Raw genomic sequence first — 16,243 nt, 5'->3', positions numbered from 1 at the left:
CCTGATTGGTTCATTGTCGACTCTTAATTCACCCTCCCAGGGCAGCCCTCTGCCCAGCAGCCCCGTCGGATAAGTGCAGCTCCAGCAGAGGCGGCTCCACGGTCTGTCTGCAGGTGCCCGCAGGGGAAGCAAAGGAAACCAGCAGCCAATCAGACACCAACAAAACTGTAAGTGTGGCATGGGTGGGGGTAGAGCAATTACTCTACTCCAGAAAGTCATCGCCATTCTACCTTACCTTTCTATAACTTAGACTGTCATAGATTTACACCATGCATACTTAGAGAGATTTGTGACCACCAGCCTTAATTCTTTCTTGGCTGGACTGTATATGTTGCATGGCATTACACACTAACATACTAGCCAATGTCAACTAGGGCCACACCTATAGAGAATGGTCAAGTTTAGCCTACGTCACATTTAGACAGGTGTAACAATGCTTGCATATGCCACAATTCGATGGAATTCTTAGCCTGCATCACATATAGACGGAACTGTGAATGTTAGCATGTGCCACACTTAGAGATGGAATTCTTAGCCTTGGTTTGCGTCACATCTAGATAGAACTGTGAATGTTAACATGTGCCACACTTAGATGAATTCTTAGCCTTAGCATGCGTCACATCTAGACAGAACTGTGAATGTTGGCATGTGCCACACTTAGATGGAATTCTAAGCCTTGGCCTGTGTCGCATCTGGACGGAATTGTGAGTGTTGGCATGTACCACACTTAGATGGAATTCTAAGCCTTAGCATGCATCACATCTAGACAGAATTGTGAATGTTAGCATGGGCCACACTCAGGTGGAATAGTTAGCCCTAGCTTGCGTTACATATAGATGGGATTGTGAATGTCAGCAATTGCCACACTTAGATGGAATTCCTAGCTTAGCTTTCGTCACATCTGGACAGAGTTGTGAATGTTAGCATGTGCCACACTTAGATGGAATTCTTAGCCTTAACTTGCGTCACATCTCGACAGAACTGTGAATGTTAGCATGTGCCACACCTAGATGGAATTCTTAGCCCTAGCTTGCGTCACATCTGGACATAACTGTAAATCTTGGCATGTGCCACACTTAGATGGAATTCTTAGCCTTAGCTTGCATCACATCTAGACAGAACTGTGAATGTTGGCATGTGCCATACTTAGATGGAATTCTTAGCCTTAGCTTGCACCACATCTAGATAAAATTGTGAATGTTAGCATGCGCCACACTTAGATGGAATCCTTAGCCATAACTTGTGTCACATATAGACAAAATATGAATGTTAGAACACTTAAATGAGAAACGGTGAATGATGACAAGTGCAACACTAGAATGGAATCATGATCACTAGCCTGCCTCACAGCTATATCGAATATTGAAAATTAGCAAGCGCCACTCTCTGATGAAATAGTGAATGATAGCAGGCATCACACCTAGATATAATTGAAAGGACAGCAATGCCAACTAACTAATTCACTAACTATTTTATCCCTCTACATACACCTCTCAAATTCTAACCAAACACACCACAAGCCTAAAATGCAGCAAACCACACAAACTTCACTACACTGCAACAATAAAACAAACCACACATAGGCTTGCACAACAGCACACGACGACTACCGACTGTAAAACACCCCAAGCCCAGCCAACGGACCCACCGGGCTGAGGCTGCCAACAGCACATCACTGCTATCTTGCACTTTTCCAGCTCATTCCTACTAACTCACCGCCCCTCTCCCTCTTTCAGAGCCACCAGAGCGCTAGGGGACCACTCCGGTGTTGATAGTATGTGGTACAAATATCCTTTAACATTAACATTAACATTAACATTCTGGGAAGAAAGTCTTCTCTTTCAAGGATGGGGGATTCCTCCCAAACAAAAATGGGTCCTGAAAGAGCATAACTCAAGACTGCGTAGGTATGGGGAATGACCCACAACCACCTATCCGTGAACCCCAGAAATGTCATCCTGAGGGATCAGAAATTAATGAGGGATCCTCGCCCAAACCGTTCAAGTGACTGTCTCCGGGAGAATGGGGACAGCACATAATCAAGGGAAAAAGGGGTCTCCAAATCTCCCCAAAATATCAGATTCCCAATCTCCAACACAGAAAACTGCCCAAGATCCCACAGTGTCGGAGTCCAAAATAAAGAAATAACTGCCCAGCTGGTCCAAACTGACCATTTTCTTTTCCCCCTGGAGGAGAAAGAAGGCAGGTTTTATGCCCCCCGTCTGGGTGCAGGAGCAGTGCGCATTTCCAGCACTGGTGGATAACGGATCCCAAGCCACTCTCCTGTCTAAAAAGGCATTTGAGCAAAATAAATTCAGGAAGTGGGGAGAGTCACCAAATTCTTCTCACACCTGTTTCTGTACAACTCCATAACTTCAATGGGAATGCCATTCCCATCGAGGGGACTGTGGATCTGGAGATCAAAATTGGGCGACACAAGGTGAAACACCCAGTCATAGTCATCATTCCAGAGGGAACATCATGGGCCTCATTATGAGTCTGGTGGTAACCGAGCCGGAAAAACCAGCAAGTTATCACCAGACTCGTATTACCATTCCGCCTCTGTGATTCCCGGAATTACCAGGGCATTACGACCCCGGTGACCTGGGAATTCCGGAGGCGGAATTGTGTAAGTCCCCATTCCCATGGAGTCCCATAGGACTCCATGGATGGGGACCATGGAAACACTGGTTCTGTCGATGACAGAGCTGGTGTTTCCATTTCCACCAGCAGGGGGGTGGAGTTAAACCGCCAGGTCAGACCTGGCGGGAGTGACACCTCCCACCTGCAGGACTCTTAATCAGCCGGTACGGAAAGAACGGTGGTGGCGGTTTTACCACCACCGTACTTTCCGGACTGGCAGGGTCGTAATGAGGCACCATGACTCTTAGGGGATGGCCTCCTCCGGAGGTTGTCATCACTAATAGACTGTGTGAACAAGGTCCTCTGAACCCAGACTAACCGGCCAATAAAATTAAAACAGAGCACCAACTATGTGAGCCTAAATAGCACATGCTACATGGCTGAGCAGCGGTCTGACAAAATTGAGTTCCATTTTAGGAACAATCAAGTTCCCAACATCACTGTAATTGCTGTAGGACAACAAACTGAAGATGGGAACCCTTCTCCATTCCTGAAAATCAACCTTCCCTCCAGTTCCAGGTGGCATTCAAACTGGAGGGAAATACCCAGAAATGTTATACTGATCCACAATTTGGAAACCCAAATACCATGATAAAAAGTGATGAAAGACCAGCTCGAAGCTTGGCCGATAGTCAGAAAAAGGGTGAATAGCTGTTCCTCCCCATTCAGGTAAATGAGGGAAGGAGAGCCTGTTCTCACCAAAGTATGTCTGAATAATGGAAAAAGCTTCATCAGTGAAGCGTTATTCAGGAAACTCCCAAAAGATCAGACCATTCCCACATTTAAATTGATTGATAAATGGGAAATGGACCTTGAAACTCCTAGTTCCAAACATCTCCTGCCTAGCAAGTGCATGCAAAAGATGTCATTGGTGATAAAAGTATAGAGCATAATTGCTGGGTCGGGCAAGATGTCCCCTCTGCATTCTACTCAGGCAGTGACATAGGTTTGCAATTGATTTGGAACTCATTAATTTCAAAGCCTGGTCCCGACTGGGGGGTAACCCCATGGGCTTTGACAATCCTGAAAAGGCATTTTGTTCAGCTCAATTGCTACCATATGCAGTTGAAATTCAAATTGGAGAGGAGGTCACCACCCCAGGACAGACCCGACAATTCCCAATCGCCCTAAAAATTAAGAGAGGACAGTAACTCCAAAAACCAGACGCTTATGTACATTTAAATCATCATCTCCAACAGCAGGGATTGTGTTTGAACCCGACACCATTAGTTGACTTAGAACAAAACACCATTCCAATATTGGTGGATAACAGTGACCCTAGCAGTATCACTCTGGGTGCAGAGACCTTTATTGGAATGGCGGTTGATGACCAACATTTCTCCACTGACTAAGGGAATGAAATCATGGGACTGATCCCCAATGACTGCTGCAACTATGCCAATGACATACCACCAGAAAAGATCTTTACCCGGTAAGGGGGAATTTCTTGGTGTACTCTTCCTGCCTTTACGGGGGAAGAGGGGACCTGTGACATCAGTAAGGATGAGGTGATATTCCTGGTCCACAGTCACTGCCTCTCCTACCCGAAACCTCCTGTTCAGGTCAACACCTTAACCAGAGATCTCTCCACACAGCTGGAGGATACCGTGGAGATTGCAAAACCCAAGGTCTTTCCAGGCTCAGACAAATGGTTGAGGAACGGGTCAACCTCGCTGATGCCTGTGAGACCGAGGAGCAAAAGCAAAAGCTGAAGCAGGTGTTTTTAGATTTTCAAGATATCTTTGCTGTGGACTCGTATGACTGTGGTCGCACCGAGATACATTCTACGTCCATACCCACAGACCCTGGGATGACTCCCATATTCGTGAAGCAATATCGGTTGCCTCTCGCGTCTATAGAGTCACTCACAGAAATCATAAAGTACCTATAGTCCCGTGGGATAATTCATCCAGTCAACAGTACCTTTAATAATCCGGTACTGGGGATATTAAAACCTAATGGCCAATGAAGACTATGTGCAGACCTTAGGGAGTTGAACAAATGGGTCCACATGTCACAATGGTGTCTTCCCTACATTGACCAGGGATTGGCCCAGATCCAGGGGTCAAAAGTGTATACCGCCATTGACCTGACCAATGGATACTGGACAGTACCCGTAAGTAGGGAAGACCAGTACAAGCTGGCCTTTACCTTCGGGGGGCAGCAGTACACATGGACCCAAACTCTCTTTGGATATATAAACTCTGGCAATGAATTTAACATCTTTCTGCACAAGGCCATGTCCGATTTGGGTGAAACAGTTAACCTGGCCTACGCGGATGATGTCCTAATTAAAAGCTCAACTGTGGAAGAACACATAGCAGAGATTTGCTATGTTCTGACCCAGTGGAAGAAAGCCGGAGTGAAACTATCCTTCCAGAAGGCACAGTGGTGTAGGACCTGCGTGAACTTCTTAGGGCATGAAATCACCCCTGAGGGTCTCTGTCCCCATGCAAAAAAGGTGGAAGCACTACTAAAGCTGAAAGATCCCACAACTTTGTGGGAACTAAGAAGCCTTCTTGGACTAACTAATTACAGTAGAAAGTTCAGAGAGGACTACACAGAGGTCATGAGGCCCCTGATTCATTTATTAAAGGCTGGAGTCAAGTGAGAGTGGGGCCCAGGGCAAGCCAAGGCAGTGAAACAACTGAAGAGAAGCCTCTCACAAGCGCCTTATCTAGCTGACCCCGTCAAAAACATGGAGTTCTTCTTGGAGACGGTGTTCTCAAATACATGCTTAACAGTAGTATTTACCAGAAGCATGACAAGGTCAATAAAGTCAACTCCTATGATAACAATGGGGAAAAGGAACTGATGGCCGGCATTGGGAATGCCTGAGTGAATCATGCCTAGGATCCCTCCTCAGGGTTAAAAATCAGTCCCCAAAGTAGTCAGGTGGCGGAATCGATGGCGGTTCATCAAGCCATCCTCACTGCAGGCAACACCGACTCCACAAACTGGTCATAATCACTAATTCAGATTATGTCCGAGATAGGTTCATGGAGCACGTTATGAGGCATGCTATGTGCAAACAGTAAAACACTCGAGCATTGGCAAACTAATAAAATCCATTGATGATCTGGTCACTTCTAATGAGATGATCATCTACTGGAACAAGATCAAGGGTCATTGCAGAATAGAGGGATCAGACAAAACAAAACCGGAAATGACCTGGCTGGCCAGTTGCCAAAAACCGGAGAGATACATGCGGAATTCCTTGAGATCGAGTCCCTGTTGGGGGAAATCCAGGTCGCTTCTGTCACCAGGTCCCAAACACATGCCCAAAATGAACTCTCAACTGCCCAGTGGAGTAAGGAGACCCCAGATGCTGATCTGATTACGGCACAAAAAGTGGATCCGGTTATTGGGGAATTTTATCAACACATTAAAGAGCCCGTAAATTTTCCTCTGACAAAAACCGATTACATCGGGAAAGAGAATCTATGGGTGTTGATGAAGTTTCCCAAAATGTTTGAATCCAAGACCGTTTGTTGGTACGGATATCCATCTCTGGATGTGACCACTGTGTGGTACCTACCTCATTCCGGACCCTGATGCTAAGTCATGCCCTTGACGCGGCCACAACCGGTCATCAGGGTTTACATACCACTTTGGAAATCCTGTTAGAGGTCACCTACTGGCCACACATGGGTCAGGACCTCGACCAATATTTGAAGGGGTGTCTTGTGTGTGCGCAATTTCAGCCAAGTTCACTCACATAGTGAGCTCCCCTCCATAAAAGGGCATGACATTGCCTTGGTCAGATTTACAAGTAGATTGTAGATTTCATCGGGCCCGTGATTCGCTCCTCTAGAGGAAACAAGTACATGTTAACTGTAACATGCTTGTTTACCAAATGGGTGGAATGTCTCCCCGCCCCAAACTGCAAGGCAGAAACAGCAGCTGCCCTGATGATCAACCACATCTTCTCGTGTTTCGGCCTTACCCAAAGGATTGAGTCGGACCGAGTAAGTCACTTCACCAGGGAGGTGATGACAAAGATGTGGGAGATACTTGGGGTAAACAGAAAACTTCAAATTGCCTACCGGCTAGCATCTAGTGGTGAAGTTTAGAGGTACAATTAAACTGTTGTGAGCATTCTTAAGAAGTTTGTGGCTGACTCTGGGCCTAGTTGGGACATCCGACTACCACTTTTCCTGATGACCATCAGGTCTACACCATCTTCTGCGACCATAATGTCTCCATTCAAGCTTATGACTGGATGAAAAATTGTGCTTCCCCAGCATCTGCTCTACAAAACACAAGAGCAGACAATGATTAACGCGTCCATGACACATGAATATATTGAGAATCTGAGAAAAAACCTGCAACATGCTTTTGCGTATGCTCAGCGGAATATGGAAAAATTGGCAGAGGGAATGAAAACCCACTATGATTTAAAGACTACTAAAAAGGAAAATCAAGTGAGAGACAGGGTCTACTCATACAATTTTCAAAGGAACCAGACCAAGGAGTGGAAATTCCTCCCTTCCTGGCACAGCCCCTTTGAATTTGTAGACAAATCTCACCTGTCGCCTATAAAATCTGCATCCCCAAAGGAGAACAGACAGAAAAAAATATGTCCACATCAATCAGTTGAAAAGCAGTCATCCCAGACACGCTTTGTATCTGATTGATGACCCAGATGAAAAGCAAGCAGAGGACCCATCCGAGGAATGAAAATAAAGGAGGAAATATCAGACGGAAGAATGTAGATACATGTATATTTATTACATGGCCAGCAGTAGCGGCCATGTAGTTTGGTTAAGTTGCCAAACCCATAGGAAGAGCACTGGGCTGCTTATAACTTCGCTCCCCCTGGACGAATCCTCATCAAACTTTGCAAAGGAAATATATGGCCCACTCTGAATTTATTTGCCAATGTTTGGTCAAGGGGGGCAAAGTTATAGGGGGTCCCAAATTGTTTTTTTTCCCATAGACTGAATGGATAAAAAATTGTGTTCATGCCTACAGCCCAAACCACTGGATGGATTTTCACCAAATTTGCGGCAGGAGTGGCGGCTTGGTCCCAAAAGCGTGCTTTTGTAAATGTTGTGAAAATCTGTCGGGTAGTTTTTTTTTTTATACAACAGCAGAAGTGGGTGTAAAAAAACGATTGATAACTATGGCCCTCATTCCGAGTAGGGTGGTAAGGGATACCGGGCACCGGTAAGGAGACCGGTGCCGGTAATCCCTTACGCCCTACTACGAGTTCCCTTAGCGGGTCCCTTCCTTAACGCCTGGTCTGACCAGATGTTAAGGACGGGACCCGTTAAGGGACCTGGGCGCAAATAACGGGGTTGGCATACGCCGGCCGGTTATTTGCACCCCCCCATGGGGGCTCAAATGGGAATGGGGAATGGTTTGGTAAATGGGGACTTACCGGTCCCTCCAAGGTCGGAATGGACCGGTAAGTCCCCATTGAACCAAACTGGAGTCGGTACCGATATGGGAGGCAGTCATGGCAGAAAGAGCGCCATGACTACCACCATACTCGCAATGAGGGCCTATGTCCACTCCGTGGACACACTTCCCTGTTCTTGCTGTGGACCGGACACCGATTGGCTTAGAAGGCAATGTGGTGTCCGCGGACAACAGACGCGCCCATTGATTGGATGGTGAAAAGCGTGAAGTGCGTCAGATTTTTGGAAATGGCAGCCATCTTGGATCCACGGATGGCGACCGGTGTACGCAGACATTGGGGTAAAACATATTAAAAAACACAACATAGCACTTGTCGAAACTTATCAAATAATATCTGGGAGGTGAGGGGCGATGAGGATGGGATGGTATATGGCTGCAAGAAGCAAAAAAACAGGTTTTTCACAATGAAAGTCTGCTAACTGTCCTGAGAATGTCACACACACCCCAGCATTACATGGTAGGTGAAAAGCAGTTGGAAATGTTAATTGAAAAATGGCGCTCATTGATACACCTCTGCTCCAACGTTCACTCATGAACAGAAAACCAACATTTTCACAAATGTAAACATGACTTTTAACGGAGGAGCATGAATGCAAGAAAAGGTGGTTAGTTCCATCTTCACCTGCACACAAAGCTCTTGAGCAGATCGTGTTTGATAAAACTATATCAAGAGATCTGAAGGGACTGCCTGAAGTACCTGCCCAAGAGATTGCATTTTGGTATACAGGGTATGGAATCTCGTACAGTACTTGCTTTATTAGCGCATAACAACAACAGAGGTAGACAACAATTTGGAACTGCTGGAAAATTTGGGATGCCTCGATACAAAAAGTGGGTGGTCAAGCTAATATACCAGGAAATGGAATTCGATTTAGTGAAAGATCTGATTTTGTCTGTGTTGGACTTGCATACTCATGGAATTGTTTGTGGTTTGGGTGCTAGGACACATAAATTGCCGCGAAACATTGCAAACGTGCCGTGTCCACCGAAAGCAGAACTCGTGGAACAGTTTGCATCCCGATACAAATGATTTTCAGCAATTTTTTTTTTTTTTGATATGTCAGTCTAATATGTCTCAGTACTAAGACTTTGACATCAGACTTTTGTTACAACATGGTGATTTTGTTGATTCCTTTACTAAACTCAAGAGCAGGCCGATGTGATGCGAGCTATGGGGCTCCAACATTATAGCTAAAAACTACAAGGGAAGTCCGGTAGGTGGCTATGCTCGCCGCTATACCGCTATGGTCATGCGTTTGCTTTCAAATCTAGAGAGTCTATGAAGTCAACTACGGCACAGCTTAGTTTCACAGAACTACCGGCCCTTGCTAGTGACCACCAATCTCGGGACTCTGGGCTCGCAGGACTATAGTTTCCTAAATGCACAATCCGCTTTGCTGTTGTCTGCATGCATGTAGTAAGGAGATGTTCCAAAGATTCGATTTCACTTACGCAAAAGCAACACTTATTGTCGTTTACTTTATATAAGTGACGAAGCCACAACGTTGCCTTGGTTTTTATGGCATTTAGTCGAATTCGCAGGAACTGTTCACGGTGATGTTGAGAAGGACAGTTTGTTAGATAGCGACATGGTACACCCAAATTATGTTCTCCTATTCCAGAGTCTAATGTGGTTGGCATCTTGATACGTTGATCATTGTTCTCAATCCAGCACGAAAGTTCACACTTTTTTTTTGCAATTTGCGGCCGCATTATCAAATCGTCTGGTGTTAGGTCGGCTCGGATTAGGATTTGTTCTAAACATTGTTTCCATTCTTCTAGTAGGATTGATTTTCCTGAGCCTGGTTTTACGGAAAAAATGCAGGTGGAGTGGGTGTCATGGTCATCTTTCGCATTGCCATTAAGGATTTCCACATGACACACACGTGAAGCGGGTTTAATGAGAGTTTGTATCTTATCTGCTTCATCGAAATGTATGTCGGCAGCTTCAAGACGCGCCGCCAAAAGATGCCTTCCAATTTCTGCCAAAATGAGGCATCTACGCTCCATCATGCTTCTGACCCGAAGGTAATGGCCAGAACTACTTTTTGGGCATAAAATGTCAGTAAGGGGGTTAGAGTGAATTTTCCGTACGATTTGTTCAGCAGCTGTGCGTGAATACTGAATTGGATCATTCGATTTGTCATATCGGTCTTCCAATGATGTTCACAGCGTGAGTTGTTAAAGGAGATTCCTAAATATCTTATTGTGTCTACAACATCCAGATGTTTTTTATCGATTTTCCATGTAAAGGGGTGGTTTTTTTTGGTGTTTGTTCGGCCAATGATAACGATCTTGGTTTTTTCGGTGTTTAACGCGAGGTCATTTCCATTGAGATATTCATGCAGATTTGTCATCTGCCATTGTATTCCTATCTGGGTCCTATCCAAGAGGACGACATCATCGGAGTAGATAAGGCATCCGATGTCTGTGTTGTTTAGGATAGGTGGAAAGCATCTTACGTTTTTACGATAAGCTGGAATATCTGCAATAAACAATTTAAATAGCTCTGCGGCTAATGGGCAGCCTTGTTTCACACCCATATTTGTGGGAATTTGATTAGATAAGGTACCTTGGTTGTCTACTCTTATGCTTATGACTGTGTCCGAGTGTAGCGCTCTTATAGGTTCAATCAAGTTGCTGGGACATTTCCAGTTTTTTAGCTTTTGCCATAGTTTACATCGATTTATGCTGTCGAAAGCACCTCATAGATCGACAAAAGCTACGTACAGTCATGTTTTTGCCCTTAGACTTTCAAGTTTTAGTATGGTCATTAATAACAGGTTCACTTCCACACCGACACCTTTGGTAAATCCTGTTTGCCGTATATCAGGAATTTGTTCCACTATTGACCATTGTACTAACTTTTGGCGTAAGAAGGAAGCAAAGATTTTGCCAATAGTGTCCAGCAGGGCTATCAGGCTGTAGTTGTTTAGATCCGCCCGGTTGCCCTTTTTGTAGGTAGGGACAATAATTGCTTCACGCCAAGAGGCTGGAATCGTCATTGTTGATGATAATCGCAAGAATAATGATTCTATAAATATCGCCAATTCCTCATCATTCTTTTTCAGCATTGTATTTCATATTAAGTCTGGACCAGCTGCGTTTGAGTTTTTCAAGGATCGTATTACAGCTCTAATATCTTCAACTGGTATTTGCGTATCCCATGATGTCAAGTTATGTTCCGCTACTCTTAACTCGTCGCATTGAGTATTGCTGAAGATTTTTGCAAAATGGAGTTCCCATTGCGCTGAATCGATCCCATTTGACAAAGTGGCGTGGTGTTTTGAGTTACCTGTGTTCAAAATTGCCCAGATTTCGCATGAGTTTTTCTGTACTAGATGTTTCATTAATAACTCTGCTTTGTCCTGCTCGATTATTATTTTTTGGGATTTCAACCAATTTCGATATTGTTGGAGACGCATTTGAATTGCAGTTTTAGTAGTTCCTTCGTTGTTGGTGGCGTTTCGTGATTTCTTCAAGTTCCTCACGTCGTGTCGCATCTCCTTCTTGGCTTGTGTCACTACCGTAGAGGATAGATGTTTATGTTTTAGCCCCATGATGCAGTTGGAGGCTCTCACAATGATAAAGTCTGATAGCAAGGGAACATAATTCACCGACATTACCTCGTCGTCAAGACATTTCTGGTTGATGTTTTGTATTTTGGAACTGCCTATCATTAGACGGTTTCTACCGGCATTCACAGAGATTGGAATGTCGTGGAATCTTTTTTCATTTGTCCATTCCACTATGCAGGCAAGGCGCAAGAGATTGTGGTCACTGTATGGCATAATAGATATTGTAAGTGACAAATCCGTTTCAAATAAGGTTTGGGACACCCAGAAGTAGTCAATAATTGACTGTGCCTTATGATCTGACCATGTTTGCTTCAGCGGTTGATCGCCTGGCACATGACCGTTAACCATTTTACAGTTACGATTGCGCAATGTCTCGCTCCAGTGGTGACCACGACTAGTTACTTCGCTGTTAGGTAGTAGTCTGAACATGTGGTTGACTGCGTCGTATCTGAACTAAGTACAATTTAGATCGCCGGCACAGATTATTGAGAGATTCTTGTAGTTCAATATCACATTGTCAATGTGAAGTGTCATTGAGTCAATAAACGATTTTGTACTGATTTTTTCCGGGTTCCAGTACCCATTTAAGATGAGCAAGTGCTTCCTTTTGGCGATGATTTTGTTGTTTGATTGAAGTAGGGCTCCTTGCACGAAAGGGTTGGGACTAAATAGTCGATGAGCCGCCACCAGGTGTTTATCCTGATCATCATCAGTAAACCGGAGGAAGGGCGCCCTTTTGCGTTTTTAATTGCAGGATTTAATAGAATCACAAAACCGTCTCTAGACGGGGGCTCACTTAGCCATGTTTCTTGTAGGCAGATGACAAATACCTTTTCCATCTCAGCATCGAATTGGTTAAATAGGTGGGTGACCCTCTAGTGTTCCAGGATAGGAATTCTCGAGTGCATTCGGTGGCAATCGCTAGTGGCTAGTGCCGATGGGCTCTGTCGTTTTAGATGTTATGCTTAGGGGCCTGGTTTGTACGCGGTCTTTGAGGATTGAAAGTGTGCATAGCTCGGCATAGGTCTACACGTCTTTGTTCCGATTTTCAGCTATTTGTATGTTCAACAAAATTTCAACAATTTTGACACATTTTCCATGACCAATGGAAAACATATGTAACTTGATTTTCAAAGCTATGAAAAGTATAATTTGTCCAAATAAAGTGCAAAAAAATGTCTTTCCAGATGTACCCTGTTTGTCCATTTCTTTTGCAAGAGGTGCCCCTTTCAGCACTCCATATTAGGTATATGGGAGGTGATTTTGAGGTGGTGCAGGGGTAGGGTCTCAAGGCGTAAGGTCCCCAAAATACAAAATGGTGAGAGGTGTATTATACATTCTGAGTGTTTTCATAAAATGTGGAAATCTCTGGAAATTACGTGCAGTATTGGTGTATGCAAGCTAACAATTTTTTTGCCTTTCCAAAATATTCCTAATGGTACAGTGGTGCATGCGGGAATCAAATCTGTGGGCCTCAAGGTCAATGCTTTGAGCTGCCTACTCCCTCATGTCCAGCCGAGCTAATTTGTTGCTTCCATTTACGAAAAGCAAGCTAGGCATAAGCCCCTATTGTTTTGTGTCCATGGAAATAAAGGGAGTTTTCGTAAGGAAAGGAAAGGGATGGGGTGAGGTATGTAAAAACATCACACATGATAAGTCATGTCAGCACTCAAAAACTGGACAAAGTAACATTTCATTTGATGAAAAATTGTTCATCTGAACAGACATTCGTGTTACGGCAAGAGAATGGAACTGCCGATTATTATGTAAGTTTTACTGTACACAAATTTGTAGACAAAGGAGTCAGGGTTTAATTTTATGACCAGTATGGATGGCAGTCTAACTATACAATGGCTTGTTGGTTTTGCCAATTGGTGAGGAGACTCAGAAACAACCGGTGTGTATTTGTATTTGTCCCATGGCACGTGGGCAGTCCAGCACCAAAATGCATGGAGTTCATGTCTGTGTTTGCACAGATTCCACCAATGCCCAATGCCAGGGTAATGTTACGTTAAAATGCTGGCTATGTGTTATTCAAATTCTTTAATCAACTTCTGCATCAGCCTCCAATTGCGAGCTAAACACCATGCATAGCACTAACCTCTCAATCACATTGTTGACTCCACTGTTGCACGTTGTTTTCTGTGTGTTTGCACTGTTTCTCGTTTGTGTTCATCCTTACTTTTCACACAGTGCATAAGTAATGGATCAATTAGAATAAATTTAAGAACGGCTACTGAGACACATTTCTGTTATGTTTTCTACACAGCCACATCCTGCCCTACTGCGAATGTCATCATTTCCAGATACCAATTGATGGATTCTTCAGCCAGCAGTTTATGATACACCTCAATGGTTGGTTGAGCATAACGCTGTTTTGTGCCCATATGCCCTTTCGCGGTACCGGCAATAAGGAGTATCTTGACATCATTTACGGTGGTGTAGCAACAAGCTGACGCCGAAGCCTTGCGAATCACGGTGCCTCCATCCAATTAGCTTATACCCAAAGGATCACAGTGTGACACACGATAAACATTTGTGTATCGAGAACAAAGAAAGAAAACAACATTTTGGTTGAATATGGAAATCGGCGGATGTTCTCGGAGCGTTTATTGTGAAATAAAAGCATATTCTAAATTGCAGAGTATTGTGGTTTAATTTAAAGATAGTGTTTTGTATTCAGAATTGGGATTGCGCTGTGCTGTGAAAGGATGTTTGTTGATATTCTGGGTTCTCCGCCACCTTACGTCTGGACATAGGTGATGATTGCCTGCGTTTGGCTACGTTGCACAGTAGCGTCATGGATATAGGCGGACAATATCGCTAGGAATGGTGATGTCAGCTTCAGGGGCGGGGACTATGCTTTAGTGCCGAAAGGGCACTTGAGGTTAGGGAGATGAGGCAACTGATAAGGTTAGCACAAAATGGCCACACCCTGCTGCCTGATTTCGCATATGTAAAAGTGAGGAAAACCACAGTAAGGTGCATAGGAAAAGTGTTTATGATCGATCAACGTATGCTTAAATACACATTCCCGAATGCTTGGGACAATAATATTTTTGAGCGGAGTACTTCTTTAATGAAACTGCATGAAATTTTGCAATTTTATTCCCGAATGAGTTTACAAAGTTTGGTGGGATTTTGTCAAGAGGGGGCAAAATTGGAGTGCGGGTATGAAAATAATGTAAAGGCTTATGACTGAGGTGCCATTTGACAAATCTGCTCAAAGGTTTGCAAAAAGATCATAGATCTAGATATATATGTTTTTGTAAAGTCAGAATGGATTTTGTTAAGTGGGGGCTAGGTTACATGACAATTGTATGTGCATACTTTTGACACTTTTGAAAAAAATAAACGTTGGTGGATTTCCAGCAAACTTGTGTAAGGAACATTGGCAAGGACAGGAAAGCATGGTTTTGCAAATGTGCCCTTGTTTTATTTTTTGACAAGTGTCGCAATGTAGGTACAAAAATAGTGATATACCTTTGGTGAATGAGGTGTAGCCTATGACCATGGGCAGTTGCCAGATTGTGTGGGTCATGGAATGAGGTCATCATCGGGACAATCTGGGTACTGCCCATGACCATGAGGGACAACATATAGGGTTAAAGGGGCCATGTCCACCTGTCACTGGCTTTGTGGTGAAGTTATTAGAAATTGGGATAGTTTTGAAAGGGAAGAAAAATGTGATCATGGTAATATGATCATAGGGATCTCTTTTCGCCTTCTGCAGGCTGCCATGGAAATGGAAGAGGGGCTCTGTACGAAACCCTGCCTTCCCTTTGCATGGTGACCATCTCGGAAAATGATTTTCCTTCCTACATAGGGACACCGGAGACGTCCCGTTGTAGGAAGAAAAATCTTTGTTTTAGCACCCACGGTTTCCGCTTTGGGAATCTAGGGTGCTAATGGCCTTTATCCCCCATTGCAGGGGCTGGAATGGGGACATAATGGTCAGGAGATCTCGTTATCCACCCTCGATTCGCTTGGGCTGCCAGGCCAGTATCCACCATTCCAGTCCCTAGAATGGGGGAGAAACGCAACAATATTCCCATTAGCATAACGCAAAATGCAAATGGAAATATTGGAAAATCTTATTGAGTCTATGTACTTTACTGAGTAATATAAAGTAGATGGATCTATGTTTTTTTTTTTTTTTTAGCTCTACTCTATTTTTTAACTGTGAAAGGTGGTTCCTAAAGAAACATTTCTTTTATTGTTTTTGGATGTTTTTTTATTGCCAGAGATCTTAGAACGAAAGGTGGGGAGGGAAATGAGAGAGAGGCACCAAACACTAATATGGAAGGGCAGGTGGACAGGGGAAAATGTTGCATGTGTGTTATTGCTGAGATAGGGGGAAGTGTTTCTCATGCTCCTTGATTACAGCATTGTGGTGTCTGTTGGGGAGGAGGTATGGCATTAGCTGATTCCATTGTAAGATAAATAGCAGTTTTGCTAAAAGTATGTACTATTTACTAGATTGTTAATAGATGAGTAGGAATAGGTGTTGGAGCTGTGCAAGAGCAATTGTGAAGTTGAAAATTCATAGCAAATGCAAATGTAGTTCCGAACTGTCTGGGAAGTACGGATTTTATCGT

The sequence above is a fragment of the Ambystoma mexicanum genome, chromosome 11 (assembly GCF_040938575.1).
Source record: "Ambystoma mexicanum isolate Mex_15411 chromosome 11, UKY_AmexF1_1, whole genome shotgun sequence".
NCBI classification, from domain to species: domain Eukaryota; kingdom Metazoa; phylum Chordata; class Amphibia; order Caudata; family Ambystomatidae; genus Ambystoma; species Ambystoma mexicanum.
This window is presented reverse-complemented; position numbering follows the sequence as displayed.